The sequence below is a fragment of the Rhea pennata genome, unplaced genomic scaffold (assembly GCF_028389875.1).
Source record: "Rhea pennata isolate bPtePen1 unplaced genomic scaffold, bPtePen1.pri scaffold_31, whole genome shotgun sequence".
In the NCBI taxonomy this organism is placed as follows: Eukaryota; Metazoa; Chordata; class Aves; order Rheiformes; family Rheidae; genus Rhea; species Rhea pennata.
In genome coordinates this window covers 1,183,181-1,202,371 of record NW_026907678.1, presented here as the reverse complement: position 1 = coordinate 1,202,371, position 19,191 = coordinate 1,183,181, and positions in this window count along the sequence as shown.

The window sequence follows — 19,191 nt, the reverse complement described above, 5'->3', positions numbered from 1 at the left end:
GAAGCCTCGTGGCAGGAAAATGGTGTCAGTGCTGAGAGCGAGGGGATTCAAGCCCCACCCACTTTGAAGCCAGGAGGAGGAACCTTGCTGCTGCTTCTTCTAGTGAGCTCACTTGTGCCTCAAGACCTGAGAGGCCACCAGTGGCCACAAGGCTGCTGTTAGTGCCTGGGAGGGAGCAACCAGCGTGGGGAGGCAGCAGGGGTGTTGGCAAGCTCGGTGCAGGAGGGGAGAGCAGCAGGTGTTGTGCAGCTGCCTCCAGGATGGCTCCACACTTTCTCCCATTGCTTCTTCATCGACGTCCTGATGAAGCAGAGACTTGGTGAGTAACCAAGGAGGGGTGCTGATACCTGTCTGTGCTGGAGAGGAGCTTTTCAGAGAAGGAGCTGGGGGTTGTAGTGGGCACCAAGGTGACCATGAACCAGCAATGTGCTCTGGTGGCAAAGAGCAGCCATGGTATTCTGGGCTGCATCAGGAAGAGCACTGCCAGCAGGTGGAGGCAGGTGATCCTTCCCCTCTGCTCAGTGCTGGTGTGGTCCCGCCTGGAGCACTGGGGCCAGTGCCGGCTCTGCAGTGCCCAGAGAGCTGGCGGAGTCTCCATTTGGCAGATACTCCAAACTCAGCTGGATGTGGTAGTAAGCAGCCGTTGTGCCTGCACTGTAGCCTGAGAGCCTGGCACACAGCATACAGCCGGGTGTGGCCACCCCGACATCCCTGGAACCCCGTTCCCAGCCAGGCATGGCCAACAGTGCTGGCATATGTCCGGCACCGCTACATCTTCCAGCATTCTGCACCTGTCCCCACCCACCTCCATCGCTTCCCCACAGGGCTCTTATCATCCTTGCACACCACGAGTGACTGGCCTCCACTCAGACTTTGTGCCACTGAGCACAATCCTTGGAGCCCAGCAACTCTGTCGGCTTTCAGTCCACCCCCCAGGCCCTTAGCCAGCCTGTAGAGCACCAGTGAGTGCATCCACGGAGGCATGACAAGAGACAATGTGGAGCCATCCTGGAGTCAGCTCAGCCACACTGCCTCTTGCCTCGCTCCCTCTTGGCCAGGCCCTTCCCACCAGCACACCTCCCCGGGGGAGTGCCAGCCTGGGGCTGCACTGCCACCAGCAGCCTCCCGCCAGTCCTGGACCTCTTCCTCAGAGCCGGAGCCAGGCACCAGCAGCTCCCACCCTTGCCCACAGCCACAAGACCTTTGTGCTACACAGCACCCAGATTGCTGAGGGGGAAGGGGGTCTGCAGGGAGGGCTTGGGGGAGCTCTGCTGGCTCTCCAGAACCCAGGAGGGAGAAAGCAAAGGACATGGTGACTGCTGGAGATACCTTTTGTGTCCTGGTCATGCTGATGGGACAGAAGCCCTGCCCCTGCTCCCTGCACTGGGCCGATCCTCCAAGGGGGTCTTGCTGCCTAATGCCCACACCTCTCTTTTGGAAAGAAGAAATGCACGTCACCTAAAAATGCTCCCTAGGCAAGGGGTGTTCCTCCTGTTGCCCTTGTCTAGAGGAGGCTGTGTCCATTCATGCCCATCCTTTCCCTTCCCTCCACAGCAATGGCAGGAAAAGAGGAAGCTCTCAGAAAAGTGCTACAACGTGACTTGGACGTACATAATTTCTGGCCCTGTTCCTGACCAGGACCCTGTCGTCCTCCCACGAGGCCACAGCATGCTTGCACTCCTCCACAGCTGCTGCCTTGCCCTTGACTTGGGAACTGCAGATCTCAGAACTCCAGACCTCAGCAGCTCCAGGGCAGCAAGAACCAAAAACAGGGCTAGACTGAGTGCAAAAAGAAGTTAAAAAAAAAAGTACACCATGTGTGCTTCAGAAACAAATAAGCCACCAAGATCTAACAGGCAAAAATGAGAGCGGAAGAGGATGGACGAGGCAGTATTGGGAGCTGGAAAGAATTCAGGTGACTAAAGCTGGGGTTGAATCCCACTACGAGGACTGGAGGAGCTGAATCCCACCATAAGGGCTAGAAGGAGCTGAATCTCCCCTGCAAAGCTGGAGGAGGTAAAACCCACCCAGAAATTTGGAGAAAGTAAATCCTACTTGGAGACTTGGAGAAGGTAAATGTCACCTGGAAAATCAGATATGAATCCCACCAGGAGAGTTGGAGAAAAAAATCCCCACCTGGAAAAACAGAAGAGAAAGTAAATCTCATCTGAGAAATCAAATATGAATCCCAGCAAGAGGGTTAGAGAAGGCAAATCCCACCTGGAGAGTTGGAAGAAGAGAGAAAACTCACCTGGAAGATCAAGTATGAATCTTATCAGGAGAGCTGAAGAAGTTGAATCCTACAAGGAGAGTCAAAGAAGGTAACTTTCTCCCAGAAAGGAAAAGGAGGTTGGATGCCATCAAAGGATACAGAGAAGGTAGAATTACTGAATGCCTTCTTTGCTGCAGTCTTCACTGCTAAGGGCAGCCCACAGGAGTCCCGGAGCCTGGATGTAAGGGAGAAAGTCTGGAAGAAGAAAGACTTTGCTTTGGTTCAGGAGGACTGGGTTAGAGATCTTCTGGGCAAACCTGACATCCTCAAATTCATGGGCCTGGAAGAGTGTTGGCAGCAGGTCGAGGGAGGTGATCCTGCCCCTCTACTCAGCGCTGGTGGGGCCTCATCTCAAGTACTGTGTCTAGTTGGGGGCTCCCCAGTACAAGAGAGACATGGAGCTACTGGAGAGTCCAGCGTAGGGCTATGAGGATGATGAGAGGGCTGGAGCATCTGCCTTATGAGGAACGGCTGCGAGAGCTGGTCCTGTTTAGCCTGGGGAAGAGAAGACAGGGAGGAGATCTTATCATAGAATCATAGAATCAGTAAGGTTGGAAGGGACATCTGGAGATCATGGAAGGGACATCTGGAGATCATCTAGTCCAACCTCCCTGCTCAGCAGGGTCACCTACAGCATGTTAGACAGGGTTGCATCCAGGCAGGCCTTGAAGATCTGCAGAGAAGGAGACTCCACCACCTCTCTGGGCAACCTGTTCCAGTGCTCCATCACTCTCGCAGGGAAGAAACTCCCCCTCATGTTCAGGTGGAACTTCCAGTGCTTCAATTTCTGCCCATTGTCTCTTGTCCTGTCACACAGGGCAACTGAAAAGAGTTTGTCCCCATCCCATCGACATCCTCCCTTCACGTACTTATACACATTGAGAAGATCTCCCCTCAGTCTTCTCTTCCCCAGGCTGAAGAGGACCAGCTCTCACAGCCGTTCCTCATAGGACAGATGCTCCAGCCCTCTGATCATCTTTGTAGCCCTACACTGGACTCTCTCCAGTAGCTCCATGTCTCTCCTGTACTGGGGAGCCCACAACTGGACACAGTCCTCCAGATGAGGCCTCCCCAGGGCTGAGCAGAGGGGCAGGATCACCTCCCTTGACCTGCTGGCAACACTCTTCCTAATGCACCCCAGGAGACCATTGGCCTTCCTGGTCACAGGGGCACATTGCTGGCTCATGGTCAATTACCAATGTTTACAAGCTCCTGAAGGGAGGGTGTCCAGGAGATGGGGACAAACTCTTTTCAGTAGTGCCATGCGACAGGACAAGAGGCAATGGGCAAAAATCGAACCACCAGAAGCTCCACCTCAATATGAGGAGGAATTTCTTCACTGTGAGAGTGACTGAGCACTGGGAGAGGTTGCCCAGAGAGGTTGTGGAGTCTCCTTCTCTGGAGATCTTCAAGGCCCGCCGGATGCAGTCCTGTCTAACATGGTCTAGCTGACCTTGCCTGAGCAGGGAGGTTGGACTAGATGATCTCCAGAGGTCCCTTCCAACCTTACCGATTCTGTGATCCTACACCAAAAGTTTCACGGGGTCCATCCCACAACAAAGGTCGGATGACATCGATCCCACCATGAAAGCTGGACAAGGTGGATCCCACCAGAAACACTGGAAGAGGTCAATGCCAACAGAGGGGCTGCAGGAGCTGAAACACACCCAAAAGACTGCAAAAGGCCAATCCCACTTCGGAAGCCAGACAAAGTCAACCCCACCCGGCAAATTAGAAAAGGTCAATCGCAGCCCAACAGTTGGACGAGATAGAGCCCAGCTAGAGGGCTGGAAAAGATCAACAACGCCCCCAAATCTAGATGAAACCAATTCCACCACGGAGAAGGAAAAGGCCAATTCCACTCCACAAGATGGATGGGGTCGGTCCCACCAGGGAGGTCAAACCAGCTCAATCCCACCCCAAATGTTGAATGAAGCCAGTTCCACCAAGGAGATCAAACAAGGACAATGTGCCCAAGCATTCAGGAGATTAGTCCATCCTTTGCACACCTCCGTCCCTCGAGCACTGCCCCATGCACACGCCAATGACACACACACACCAACACAGCCACCCCACACACACGCCAATGACACGCACACCAATGACACAGCTGCCCCATGAGCACACCAAGCCCACGCACATGCCAGCCCCCCACACATGCATGTGCATGGCGATGGGGACCAGTGGGGCAACATCCCCCCTGCTCTGCCCCACCCCATGGGCCCGGGCGTCCAGGCACTCCTCTTCCTCCCCCCACCCCAGGGGCCCAGGCACCCCTCTGTCACCCCACCGCAGGGGTCCACGTGTCTAGGCACCCCTCTGACCCCGCTATACATCCGAAAGGGCCCAGGCATCCGGGCTCCCCTCTGACCCCCCACACCTGACAGGCCCAGGTGTCTGGCCACCTCTCTTCCCCCCCGCAACCGGAGGGGGCCCACGCATCCAGGCACCCATCTGACCCCCCACCCCAGAGGCCAGGTGTCCAGGCACCTCTCTTCTCCCTCTGACTCGAAGGGCCCAGGTGTTCGGGCACCCCTTTGAGCCCCCCATTCCCAAGGGGCCCAGGCATCTGGGTACACTTCTGCCCCCCACAACTCGAGGGGTCCAGGCGTCCAGGCCCCTCCTTCCATGTGCCCAGGAAATCCCCATCCCTTCCCCCGCCAGGGGCCCAGGTGTCCGAGCACCCTCTCCCCCCCACACACCCCGTTACCTGAGCGCCGGCTCGGACGCCTGGGCCCCTCGCCGCGCCCCCTTCCCTCCCCGAGGCCCAGCGATAGCGCTGCCGCCCCGCGCCGGGAACTACAATCCCAGCAGGCAGCGCGGCCGCCGAGCCCCGCCCCCTCCCTGGCCCCTCGCGGGAGGAGCCGCTGTGAGGAGGAGCCTTCCTGGCCCCGAGCCCCGGCTGCTCCGCGCCGCTCTTCAGGCCTCCGCAAAGCTGCCGCGCTGCAGGCGGGCGAGCGCACCGCACACCCAGCCAAGAGCCACCCGATTGGGGCAGCTGGTTTAATTCAGCACACACGAACTTCCTGGGTGCTCGCGTGGCTCACAAGCAGAGCTGCTGCTGCTGCTGCTGCTGCTGCCATTGTGGCTGCTGCTGTGGCCACTGCCGCTGCCCCTGGGGCTCCCACTGCCACTTCCCCTCTGTCTGACATGTGGTCTTCGACTGCCCCTGCCAGTGGGGCTGCCGCTGTGCCCGTCACTGGGGCTTCCACTGCTGCTGCCACCGCCAGTGGATCTGCTGCTGTCCCCGCCACTGGAGCTGCCACTGCCGCTGCCGCTCTGTCTGACACTGGCACTGGAGCTGCCACTGTGCCTGCAGCTGGAGCTTCCACTGCTACTGCCAGTGAGGCTGCCACTGGCACTGGGGCTGTCACTCTGTCTGACAGTGGGTTTTCCATTGCCACTGGGGCTCCCGGTGGGGCTGTCGCTCTGGCTGCCACTGGAGCTGCCACTGCCACTGCCACTGCTGCTGTGTCTGCCACTGGCACTGTGGCTGCCACTGGTGCTGCCACTGCCCCTGACACTGCTGCTCTGTCTTCTGTTGCCACCAGGTCTGCCGCTGACACTGCCACTGCCACTGCTGCTACTCTTTCTCCTGCTTGTCCCTGTCCCCGCCCATGGCTCTTCTTCTCCCTGGAGAAGGAAGCAGAAAGGAACAGGCTGTGCCCGCGTGTGGCAGAAAGGCCAACGTCGTCCTGCTAGGGAGGACAGGGATGTGCACTGGGGGCCAGAGTCGGTCTCTTTTCCCACAAGGGAAAGGCCTGTTCCCTAACTCTTCCCGTGAGCCTTCCTGTCAGCACCCTTCTGCCCTGAAGGGAAGCCCAGCAAGGCTGAACATCCCTTGCTTGTTCACACTAAAGATCTAACTCATCACACAGCTGAAGAGAAACTCTCCATCTTCTAGTGTGGAAACGCCCTGCAGTTCCACAGCCACCAAGAAGAGAGCCCCAGAGGCTTTGTTATGTTGCTCAGAGAGAGCGCTGGAGAGGCAGATACATTGCAGAAGTAGAGCACAACTGGCATCTCTGAAAACAAAGCCCTGCGCAAAGCCTTCCAGGGCCCAGCAGGCCTCTTGTACAGCCGGTGCCCATAGCACAAGGCCTTGGCAGAGAGCAGGCTGGCACATGAAGGGCCTCAATGAGGAGCACTTACCACTCCAGACCTCTGACGGCCTTCGCTCAGAGGACATACAGCTAGTGCTTGGGCTTCTCTCTGTTCCTTCCTGCCCGGTGCTGCACTCTGTGCAGAGCACTCTGAGGTGACTGGCACTGGCCTGCAAATACACACCGCACAGAGGTGAGATGAGCACAGGGGGAGTAGGGTCCCTACTTGGCCCTCGCCAGCTTCACACCTGCTCCTGCAGCAGAAGCCCAGGGATTCCACTAACTGGGGTCACATCAGTGCATCACCCCCACCAAAACACCTGGAGCTGCACATCATGCCTGAAGGAGAGCTCCAGGAGCCCAAGGCAGACTCTCTCCAGGCAGTGAGGAGAGCAGCAGAGTCATCTGCAAGGACAGGCTCCAAGGCACAGCATTACCTGCTGTCCTGCCAACTACACAAGACTGCTCCATGACCCCAAAGACTCTGTGTTCAGGGGTGGGCAATGGATTGTTGCTGGGCACCCAGTGTCAAAGAAGGAGAAAGGTGTCAAGCATTTACACAGAAAGGCCTTAGCAGGTGGAAGATATCACAGAGCTCTGCAGAACCCTCTCCTCACCCACAGAGCCCAGATGAAGGCAGAGCATTTGTGCAGGTCACTGAGACCCAGCTGCTGGGAAGACTTATTCCTAAAGCACTTTCAGAGCAGCCTTCCCCAGCCCTGCCAATTTAGCCCTAACAAACCTGTGATGAAAGGCTGCTGCCTTCATCAGGCAGGGGGAAGGAAGCAAGGCAAAGTACTCACGTTGGAAAAATACTCGGAAGAGGTTCAAGGGACACAGTCGAAGCTGCTTTATTGGCTGTCAGGATTGAATCCCTGTGTATTTTCATCTGCAAAGGTGAGAAAGAGAGGTGAAATGCTGCCAAGGAAAGGCTCTTGCTGCTGGCAAGGGCAGCCCATGTTTGCATGCTTCAGAGAAGAAGCTGCCTCTCAGGACTGCAGAAACACCTTGCTCTTGCTCTTGCTCACAGCAGCCCCTCCATTCCACACAAGAGCAGCTGCAGGGGAATATGGGCAAAGAGCTAAATGTTCTGGCAGGTTTTTGTCAAGGGAAGAGCCAAAAGGCTGATACAGGACAGAATGGAGACGAGAGGGAGGCAAACACAGGGGAAGGCAGCTCACTAAACTCCAGGGCAATGTGCAGGGCAGTCCTGCTAGGGAGGATGAGAGGGGGCAGTGGGGGCTAGAGCAGCTCTGTTTTCCCAGAAGGGAAGGTTCTTCCCCAGCCTCTGCTCTGAGCCTTCCCGTGAGCCTTCCTGTCAGCACCCTTCTGCCCTGAAGGGAAGCCCAGCAAGGTTGAACATCCCTTTCCTGTTTGAACCAAGCAGGAGGGCCCCAGAGGCTCTGCTGGTGTGTTCATGGAGAGCAAGGTGCAACAGCGTGTGCATTCCAAAACTACATTCACCACCGGCGCCTTTGAAGGCAGGACCAGGCGATGTCAGGCAGGGCTCAGTGAACCCATGGGAAGGGCTCTTGCAAGCCAGCGCCCATAGCACAAGGCTTTTGCAGGAAGCACACTGGCAGAAGAAGGGCCTGCAGCAGTGACACTTACCGCTCTGGCATTCTCATCGACTTCATTCCCAGGCCACTCAGTAGGTGCTCCAGCTTCTGAAGATGGCTTCCTCTCACCTGGCACTGCCTTCTGTGCAGAGCACTCTGGGGTGCCCAGGAGTGGACTGCAAATACACACCACGGGGAGGTGGCATGAGTACAGGGGGAGTAGGGTCTCCATTTCAGCTGGACAAGTTGGGCACCTGCTTCTGTCCCAGAAGGCAGGTCTGTAGCAGAAGCACGTGGGTCCACTGACTGGGCTCACATCCACAGATATGGGCATCACCCCCTAACAAAACAGCCAGGGCTGCACGTCATACCCGAAGGAGAGCTCTGGACACAACCACAGCAAAAATTTCTCCCCATGCAGGAAGGCGAGCAGCAGGGTCATCTGCCAGGACAGGCTCCAAGGCACAGCATTACGCGCTGTGCTGCCAACTGCATTAGCCACTGCCCTGTGGCTCCAAGGAGTCTGTGTTCCGGAATGGGCAATGGTTTGCTGCTGGGCACCCAGTGAGAAAGAAGGAGAAAGGCATGAAGGCAGTCCAGAATAAAGCTCTTGCATGGTGGGAGCCAACACAGAGCCTGACCAGAGTCCTACTCCCAACAAACCGCAGAGCCCATATGAAGGCAGAGCATTCGTGCAGGTCACTGGGACTCATCTTCTGGGAAGTCTTGCTCCTAAAGCACTTTCAGAACAGCCTTCCCCAGCCCTGGCAATGCAGCCCTAACAAACGCGTGCCGAGAAGATACTCCCTTAATCAGCCAAGGGGAAAAAAGTAAGGCAAAGTACTCACATTGGAAAAATCTTTGGAAGAGGTGCAGGGGACACAGTTGGAGCTTCTTTATTGGCTGTCAGGATTGAATCCCTGTGTATTTTCATCTGCAAAGGTGAGAAAGAGAGGTGAGATGCTGCCAAGGAAAGGCTCTTGCTGCTGGCAAGGGCAGCCCATGTTTGCATACTTCAGAGAAGAAGCTGCTTCTCAGAATTGCAGAAACCCCCATTGCTCTTGCTCACAGCAGCCCCTCCATTCCACACAAGAGCAGCTGCAGGGGAATATGGGCGAATGGCCAAAAGCTCTGGCAGGCTTTTGTCAAGGGCGAGAGCCAAGAGAGCAGGTTTTGCCAAATGCAGAAGTTGAAAGAGGCAAGCACAGGGGAAGGTACCTCACTAAACTCTAGGGCAATGTTCAGGGCAGTCCTGCGAGGGAGGACAGGAGGGGACATTTGGGGCTACAGCAGGACTCTTTTCCCAGAAGGGAAGGTTCTTTCTCAGCCTCTGCTCTGACCCTTTCCCTGAGTCTTCCTGTCAGCACATTTTTGCCCTGAAAGGAAGCCCAGCAAGGCTGAACATCCCATTCCTGTTCGCACCAAACATCTAAATAATCAGACAGTTGTACAGAAAATCTCCGTAGAGTACCCCTCTTGCTATCAGGAGGAGGGCACGGGGGCTCTGCAGGTGTGTTCATGGAGAGTGAAGGAGTCATGAGAGATGTACTGCAAAACTAGAGCACAAGCAGTGCGTTTGAAGGCAAGCCCCGGGGAAAGTCAAACAGGGGTCAGCAGAAGCAAGGGGAAGGGCTCTTGTCCAACCAGCACCCACACCACAATGCTTTGGCAGGAAGCAAGCTGGCAAAAGAAGGACCTCCATCCGGAGCACCTACCTCTCTTGACTTCTGATAGCCAATCAAGGGCCAGGCAGTTCCCGCTCTGGCTTCTGGCAGCTGCTTCCTCCAGCCCCGTAAATCCCCCTTTGCAGGGCAAAAATGGACTTCTGGCAGCATGCTGCAAATACACACCACGGGGAAGTGTGACACAGAGATTCCCCACCACCCAAACACCCAGGGCTGCACAGCGTGCCTGAAGGAAAGCTCTGGGTGCCCACAGCAAGACTTTTTCTCCAGGCACTAAGGAGAGCAGCATGGTCAGCTCCAAGGACAGGCTCCAGCACACAGCATTACCCACTGTCCTGAGCACTCCAATAGCCTCTGCTGTGTGGCCCCCAACGACAAGCTTTCTTGGAAGCTTCAGAAATGGAACTGGGAATAACTGCTCTGTCCCTTGCAGTCCTTCTCTCTTCACACACTCATGTCCCTCCTTCCCATCCTCTTCAAAGTGCCCAAACAACTCGCCCTCGCCTCTAAGGGCTGCCTGAGCTAAGGGCACACCCTCTCGAGCCTGCTGCTCGCCACCCCTGACTGCTGCCTGGAAATGACCCTCTTTCCTCGTTGCTGCTGGCAGTCAAAGGAAGGGCATTGCCCAAGGGGAAACACCACAGCTTTGGGGAGATATTCACCCAAGGCACTCCTCCCATCCAGCAGCATTCCTTGCAGACCCCTCTTGCACCTCACACCGCTTGAGCTTTTCCACTAAGCAGCTCACAAGGCTTGACAAGGGCATGCAGACTCTTCCTCAGCCTCCAAAATTGCCCTGAGACACCCAGCCCTGCTCTCCACAAATGAGCAGCATCCGCATTACTTTCATCTACGGGCTAGGGGAAAAGGCCCTCCTCTTCCCGAAGGAGCAATTACATTGACTTGCCCAAAGGTCTGGAAGCTGGAAGCAGAGGCAGCAGGGGCAGGAAGCCAAGAGCAGGCTCTGCCAGGCACTTGCTCTTGTCTGCCCAGCCAGCAAGGGAGGCCTAGTATTTGTGGCAGAGCTTAAAAGGCATTCAGAGCTTGTTGGGACCTTGTGTCCAAGGGAAACATCACCCTCCAAGACACACAAGGCTACAGGGTCACCCTCCGCCATTCCCCCAAGTGTCTCACCTGTCTTGAGGCTCTTCCTCCACTATGCCTTGCCTCAGATTGGTACACCATAGTTTGGGTTCAGGCTGCCTCTCTCGTTGGAGGAGGCGCTGGCCAGGCACGTTCTCTGCAATCAGAAGAGAAGAAAAAACTTCAGAGCAGCATCACAGTGGCCCTTGAAACCAGAGTGGCATGTAGATCCTTCAACAAACATCACAGGCCTACGCAGTCAAGCCAAAGGCAGTGCTTTAGCAATGTGTAGGAGAAACACAGAAGGCAAGGGCAGAACGGCCTGCTTTGAAGGTGGAAGGAAGCCTTGGCACAAGTGAGCAGATTGTCGACTCCCCATCAGGGCTGAGCTGCCTTGCCTCTAGTGCCTCATGCTAGGCGAGCCATGGTGCTACAGCCTTGACTCCAATGCCCTGCCAAGGACAACCGAAGGAGAAGGCACAAAGCCCAGCCAGGCATCAGCCACTCCATTACCTTCCTTGCTGCTGGCAACATCTAGTCCCTTCTCCTCTTCCCATGTGGGCTTCACAGCTCCCACAGATGGTCTTCGAGGGGCACTCTCAAGCACATACCTGTAAACCAGAAAGACACCACTCGCAAGGAAGGGCCCCGCGTGTCCTTTGCTGCTTCTGTGAATTCTGGGTGCACAGGCACATGGCCAAGCTGCTACAAACAGCAGTCTTTCCCAAAGGAAGAATATGCAGGAGAGGTCATCTCCTGGAGGACTCCCTCAGGAAGTGCAGGGACCCAGCACGCCTGCCCGCAGGGCCACAAGCTTCCTCCTCACACTGCCCCAGGCCTTCCCTGGGGAGAGAGCTCCTTCTCAGCTTTCCAAAGCAAACCCTCCAGGTCAACACTGCAGCCTGTCTGACAGCTCCTGTGCAGGCTCCTGTGCAGGCAGATCAGACAAGGCCCCTTTCCTCCAGCTTTCCACCCTCTTAGGAAATTCTAATCTAGACCTCCACAGCCCTTGCAATCCCTCCCAAGCTCAGGGCAGTGCATCTGCAAAGAACAGTCTCCATTCCTGGGCCACTAACGGAACAAAGGACTTCCCAAGGTGGGAGACAGCACAGAGCTCAGCAGAATCCCCACACAGAGCCCAAACAAAGCCAGAGCATGGCTGCAGGACATGGGGAACCAACTCCTCAGAAGACTTGCTCTGCAAGCACAACCTGAGCAGCCTTCACTAGCTCTGGCAACACACCACGACCAAACCTGCAGTGAGGAGCTGCTCCTTTGGTGAGCCAGGGTCTCAGGTGGAAAGGAGCAAACCAAAGTACTCACGTTGGAAAGACAATGAGAGAGCCAGAATGGATCAGGGAAGCCGCGGTTTGGGTGCTTGCAAGAACTGAATGCCTCATCTCTGGCATCTGCAAAGCACAGAGACATGGGTGAGATGCTACGAAGAAAAGGACCTTGCTGTGCACAAGGGCAGACCATGTTTCCACTAATCAGAGAAGAAGCTGCCTCTCAAACAGGGAAACACCCTTCGCTCTTGCTCACAGCCACCCCCACCTCCATTCTACAGACTAGCAGGTGCAGAATAATACAGGCAGATGGCCAGAAACACTGGCAGGCTTCTGTCAAGGGCAAGAGCTAAGAGGCTGATGCAGGAGAGCAGTTGTTGCCTAGTGGAGAAGTCACGGGAGGCAAGCAGAAGCCTTCTGCACCAGAAAGCCCAGGCTGAATGACACGGCTGCACTGGAAACCTGGGGAAAGGCCCTGGCTTGCAATGACGTTGTGACACACCCTGAGAGTCTTCCACAACTTGAGGAGCAGCTGTTGGACGCACTGCCCCACAATCCCAAACATGACCAGAGGAGGCCTGGATCCAAATGGGATCCTAACACGAAGATCCCAAGTAAAGGCTGACTTTCTGGAAGACTTCTGGAGGAAGCCTAGCGGGAAAGAACTCCCAGGACCTGGCAGTGGGGGGAAAGTGGCTGCTTTGGACTTGGCCAGGCTTGCAAAGGAGTGAGAAGGAGCGCTGTGGAAAAGGCAGACTTACGTCCAGAAGAGCTTTGAGCAGCTGTGGGGAGGCATTCAGCCTGCGCAGAAAGCCTTTGTAAAACCGCATTGTCACCTCTTTGCCTTCGATGAGAAGCACGCCAATGCCCTTGAAAAGAAGGGCCACGTTCTTCCCATTGGCCAGGCAGCAAGAGAGGAGGTACACGGTCTCCTCTACGCAGGCCGCCACTGTTTTCCAAGGCATGGAGATGGCCACGGCTACGTGAGGATACTTGAGGGTCTCAGCTTTCCTGCACCCTAGGCAACAAGCAAAGAGCAGCACAGTCACTGACGGAGCCCTTCAGCAGGCTCCCACACAGTGCTGGGCGCCTGAAGGTCTTTCGGCAGCACAGAGCTGCAGAGCTCTCTGCTTTAACCCCCACAAAAGCCCCCACAGGAGGCTCCTGTCAGCCCTCCCTGGCCCAAATCCAAAGCACTCTGCAGCCTCCTGGGCCAAGGCTACCGCAGGGCTTCCTTCCCTGCACAGACACCAAGAGCGAGCCCTGGCCACCTCCTGGGAGCATGAGGCAGGAGGGCAGACCAAGCAGAGCAGCAAGGGGGCCAGTTGCCAGCAGAAGGCAGTGCACAGAGGAATGGTGCCGGCACTCAGGCCATGCCAGCTTTGACGAGCCTTAGCTGTGCCGTGTCACGCTGGCTCCAAAGGAGGACGAAAACACATGGGCTGCACAACAGCCTTCCAGGCTGCCTCTTAATCCATTGGTGTTAGGAAGCAATAGGAAGGATTTGTTGTTTTGAGCAGACGGCTGCTGTGGCATCAGCAGGGAGTGATCAACAGTGGCAACTACATGGCATTGGAAGCAGCAGCCATAAAAGCCCCACTCTGGAGGCATCTGTTCGAGCCAGTCCAAGAGAGAGACACACCGAGAGACTCTCGTTGGATTCTGCATTATAATGTTGTGATAATCAAAACACCCTGAAGCTCTGCTCAGCACCTGGGGCAGCAAGTCTCAATTTCTAACAGCCCCTGGGAAACGGCAGAGAGCCACAGCCCCACGATGTTGCCAGGGGAAGCCGAGGTTTCAGTCTGCCTTCTTACCAGCAACAGAGGCCTCCTCATGGCTGAGGCCGTGAAGATCCACAAGGTTGCTTGAGAGGCGAAATGCGGGTCTCCGAACAATCAGAGGACCATTCTTGCCAGCAACAACTTGTTTTGTAACAACACTGAAGGTGCCAAGGGGAGTAATTCTCATGTCCTGCAGCCAGAGAAGTGGGGAGAAGCCTCAGAAGCATGGGAGACAGACAAAGAGAGAGTTGTTCTCCAAGCATGGCCACGGTGCTAGGTGCCCTGCCCATGGCTGGCATGCAAAGGGGCAAGACAGAGCCTTGTGGAAAGCTTGGCTGAAGCCCTGGAGAACTCCCTGAGAAGGCCATTCACCATAGCTTCCTCCCCCTCCTCCTCAACCTCCAAAGGCAATGTTGCCTCCCCTCCAGCACATGAAGAAAAGGCTTTCCTGGAAGGACTCCCTTTTTGGCCTTGCACTCTGCCAGGATCTCCAGAGAGGGCCCAGAAAGCCTCCCACCCTTCCAGCAACCGCAGCTGCACTGCACTTTTGGCATCTCCCTTTTGGGAGAAGTCGGTCTGGGGCACAGCTGTCATTTGCAGCACGCTTCTGCAGGGGAGTTGCTTTTGCTTGGAGAGGAGGGGCAGGACAACTGCGGCCCATGGCCCAGAGGGCCCAGCATGGGTGTGGGAGGGGAGGGAGAGGATGGCACACCCACCTTGTTCAGCACCAGCTTCTCCAGGATGTAGTTGGAGACACCCTCCCAGATGGGCATGGCCACTGCAAAGCAAGGCAAAGACACGTCATGTCCCCTGCACCACAAGGCACCATCAGCAGAGGACCCTTGGGGCACCCCCCAGCCTGCCCAGACCCCCCACAGCCCCCGGGCATCTACAGCCCATCTTGGCGCTCAGCCTCTCAACAGCAATCCTGTGCAAGGAGGTCGCGAAGGCCTTACCCCGCGGGGGGATGATGGGCACCCGCTGCTCACGCTGCGTGGCGCGGCCAGCGTCCCGGAGCTCCATGTCCTGCTGGGCGCTCTGGCTTTTCTGCGCAGCGGGAGGGTCCTGGCAAAGGCCTCCTGGCCGCTCGGCTGCTCCTGCTGCGCCCTTCAGCACAGCCTCGCGCTGCCCTGCGCTCCCGTCGCCGGCTCCCGCTGGGGCTCGTCGGCTCCTGGCAGCACAGCAGTGCCCAGAGCAGCCCCAGCACGTGCGCTGCGGCAGGCTGTCTGGGACGAGTGCGGAGGGTGCGTGGGCGGGCGGGAGAGGGCAGCGGTGGCTGTGACCCGGGAGGGATGTCCCCTGTGATGCCAGCCCGTGTCACAGAGGGGACTGGGCCCCCTGCAGCCCCCGGGCCCCCAGCCAGGGCTGGCCCTGCAGTGGGGAGGGGCTGCATGGGGCACTTGTGGGGCTGCCCCAACCCCCGTGGTAGGAGGTCGTGGGGCAGGGATAACCCCACCAGGGAACCGGCTTGTCTGGGCTCTGCGGCTGCGCTCAGCCTGGCCATGGCCCCATGCGGGAAACCTGGCTGCAATGGGAGGGGGGCAGTGGGGCACTGCACCAACCCTGCCCCATGGTGACACAGCACAGGTTGCTTCTGCTGCTGCCCCCAGTGCAAGGAAGTGCTGACAACGGACCGACGGCAGGAAAACCTCCAGCAAGGCCTTGGCAGTCAGCAAAGCCCTGGCTCAGTGACAAAGGAGAAGTTTCTTCTTGCCAGGCGTGGGCAGCTGGTGCATCCTGCACAGCCAGGGAATGTCCCCCAGAGCCCCCAGCTGATGCCACACGCGGGTCTGTGTCTCTCCGCATTGCCCAGGGAGAGCTCGCAGGCACTTGCGCACGCCCTGGATCACCTCTGGCACCTCCAGTGTCACCCAGTGTTTCCACAGCAGCAGCTGACTCCCACCTTCCACCACCTTGGACTGGAATGGGAGGGGGGACAAGGAGCTCGCACACTTCTGTGCACCTCTTTTGGGCACACAACAGCTTAGGCAGGATGAATCCCACAATCGTCCTGTGGGTTGGTGGGGTGCGTGGGATGGAGGTGTCTGTCCTGCCAGCTGGAGGGCTTCTCCCCAAAGAGATCAGCCTTCCCTCCACAGCAGACTGGCAGCGCTTCCCCGGGTTTCTCCAGCTGCCTGTGCTGCTCTCAGCCCTGCTCTGCCCTGGCAGCCGGGACCAAGCCATGGGGCAGCTCTCCAGGCTTGGGAGAAGCTGCTGCACCCTCAGTTGCTGCTGCCGTCTGTGGTGCCGGAAGCCCGGAGTGACACTGCCAGATGCTGCCTCCTGGTGTGCGTGGGAGATGCTGTCTGCGGTTTGGGAAAGCTGGTGGGCAGCAAGAGGGGCTGACGCCAGGGATAGCCCTGGGGGTGCGGAAGTTGTGCTACGGGCAAGCATCCCTTGGCACCGCTGCTGCCTGGGAGCTGCTGAGGTCTGGAGCTCTGAGATCTGCAGTTCCCGAGTCAAAAGCAAGGCAGCAGCTGTGGAGGAGTGCAAGCATGTTGTGGTCTCGTGGGAGAACGGCAGGGTCCTGGTCAGGAACAGGGCCTGAAATTATTTACATCCAAGTCATGTTGTAGCACTTTTCTGAGAGCTTCCTCTTTTCATGCCATTGCTGTGGAGGGAAGGGAAAGGATGGGCATGAATGGACACAGCCTCCTCTAGACAAGGGCAACACCTCCTTCCCTGGGGAGTAATTTCAGATGACGTGCATTTCTTCTTTCCAAAAGAGAGGTGTGGGCATAGGGCAGCAAGACCCCCTTGGAGGATCGGCCCAGTGCAGGGAGCAGGGGCAGGGCTTCTGTCCCATCAGCATGACCAGGACACAAAAGACATCTCCAACAGTCACCAACCCCTCCTGGGTTCACGAGAGCCAGCAGAACTCCCCCAAGCCCTCCCTGCAGACCCCCTTCCCCCTCAGCAATCTGGGTGATGTGTGGCACAAAGGTCTTGTGGCTGTGGGCAAGGGTGGGAGCTGCTGGTGCCTGGCTCCGGCTCTGAGGAAGAGGCCCAGGGCTCACGGGAAGCTGCTGGTAGCAGTGCAGCCCCAGGCTGGCGCTGCCCCGTGGAGGTGTTCTGGTGGGAAGGGCCTGGCCAAGAGGGAGCGAGGCAAGAGGCAGTGTGGCTGAGCTGACTCCAGGATGGCTCCACATTGTCTCTTGTCCTGCCTCCATGGATGCACTCACTGGTGCTCTACAGGCTGGCTAAGGGCCTGGGGGGTGGACTGAAAGCCGACGGAGTTGCTGGGCTCCGAGGGTTGTGCTCAGTGGCACAAAGTCTGAGTGGAGGCCAGTCACTCATGGTGTGCAAGGATGATAAGAGGAAGTGATGGAGGCGGGTGGGGACAGGTGCGGAATGCTGGAAGATGTAGCGGTGCTGGACTTATGCCAGCACTGTTGGCCATGCCTGGCTGGGAACGGGGTTCCAGGGATGTCGGGGTGGCCACTCCCGGCTGTATGCTGTGTGCCAGGCTCTCAGGCTACAGTGCAGGCACAACGGCTGCTTGCTACCGCATCCAGCTGAGTTTGGAGTATCTGACAAAGGGAGACTCCGCCAGCTCTCTGGGCACTGCAGAGCCAGCACTGGCCCCATTGCTCCAGGTGGGACCTCACCACCACTGAGCAGAGGGGAAGGATCACCTGCCTCCACCTGCTGGCAGTGCTCTTCCTGATGCAGCCCAGGATACCATGGCTGCTCTTTGCCACCAGAGCACATTGCTGGTTCATGGTCACCTTGGTGCCCACCACAACCCCCAGGTTCTTCTCTGAAAAGCTCCTTTCCCGCACAGACAAGTATCAGCACCCCTCCTTGTGTTGTCCCAAAGTGTGGGTTCTATTACCCGGTGTGCAAGCAACCAATAGACACACAGGGTCGAGATATTTATTTCTGCGCAGAGATAGGTGCTAGGTGGTAAATCCACAAAGCTACAATACCTTCTCCCCCTCTCATTCTTGATTTATACACACTTTTCAGGGAGTATTTTATACAAATCTTTCTATTGGTTACAATTTAATTCCTCAGGTAATGGCTCTGCGCTTGCGCTTTCACATTCTTGTTAATTAGCATAGGAAACGAAGAAGAGGCAGTAACATCATTATCATGTCATTTCCATCTCATTATTCATTTAGGGGTGTGAAATTTAATATGTTAATAAGCCTTAATGAACCTAAGGTCACTTCTGGGTTATTCTGCTGGTTTTGTCTTACCTACCCGTCGCAATCTTCAAAGCGCTGTGGTTTCATCAAGGTTATTTAGCCGGAGCTGGTTATCCTTTGCAGTACTGTTTTTCTCTCCCCCTTCTCCTTGAGTCTTGTTAACTATTTGCAATGTTTTTCTCACAGTACTTCTCTAACAATTCCCCCCTTTGAGACTTGTCAATATCACTTATCTAGCAAGTCTCATTTAAATAGCTTCAATTATTCTTACATGGATGTTAAGTTAATTCTAAGTATTTCCCATGGCATGGGTAATCCGGGAGATTTGAGGAACAGAGAAGCAAGCAGTAATCTGAGTCCCTTTTTCTGAAGGCCCATATAAGCTACCAAATCAGGTTAGTTGTACCAATGAGCATGCATAAGAAAATTAATAGTGTCCTCATTTTCCATCTTAACTCTATAGCAAACTAATTAAATTAAATCAAAAATCAAAATCAATATTCTTATAAATCAGCTCTATCTATAATTAACAATACTATCAGAATGCAAAATAACACCTAATAACACTAAGAGCACTCTATTTCCATATAAAAGAGTTCAATTTTCCAAGTGCAATTCATCACTTCTGTAACTTCTGTATTCTTATCTTGAGAGATATCTTGTGGGTGTGGCAGTCCACGAGTCATTCAAAGGTGCCTTCTTTATTTGGGAATAGTGGGTCCAGGAACTTATTCCCTCCACCTTTACTGCAGTGTGAGTTGTCAGAAGCACCAGGTAAGGTCCTTTCCACTTTTCTCTTAGTGGTTCTTCTTTCCACGTCCGAACATAAACCAGATCCCCAGGCTTGAAGTCATGCACAGGGGAATCCAATGGAAGGGGGGTACGTTGATTAAGGTACCTATGTAAAGATGTTAGTACCCGAGACAAAGACAATAAAAACTCTCTCAACATTTCTTCCCCTCTTACATGCATTTGATCTCTTCGTCCCCCTATTTCATTAATTGGGTAAGGTTTCCCGTAAAGTATTTCAAAAGGGCTTACTCCCTCTTTTATTCTTGGGGTTATTCTTATTCTCATCAAGGCCATTCTATATACATATATATATACATCTATATACATCTACCCATTTAGGATGGGTTTCCTGACACAGTTTTGAAATATGTCTTTTAAGTGTTTGGGTCATTCTTTCTACCTTACTGCTAGACTGGGGTCTCCATGGCGTGTGTAATTCCCATTTCATCTTTAAAAAACTGGATGTTCCTTGAACC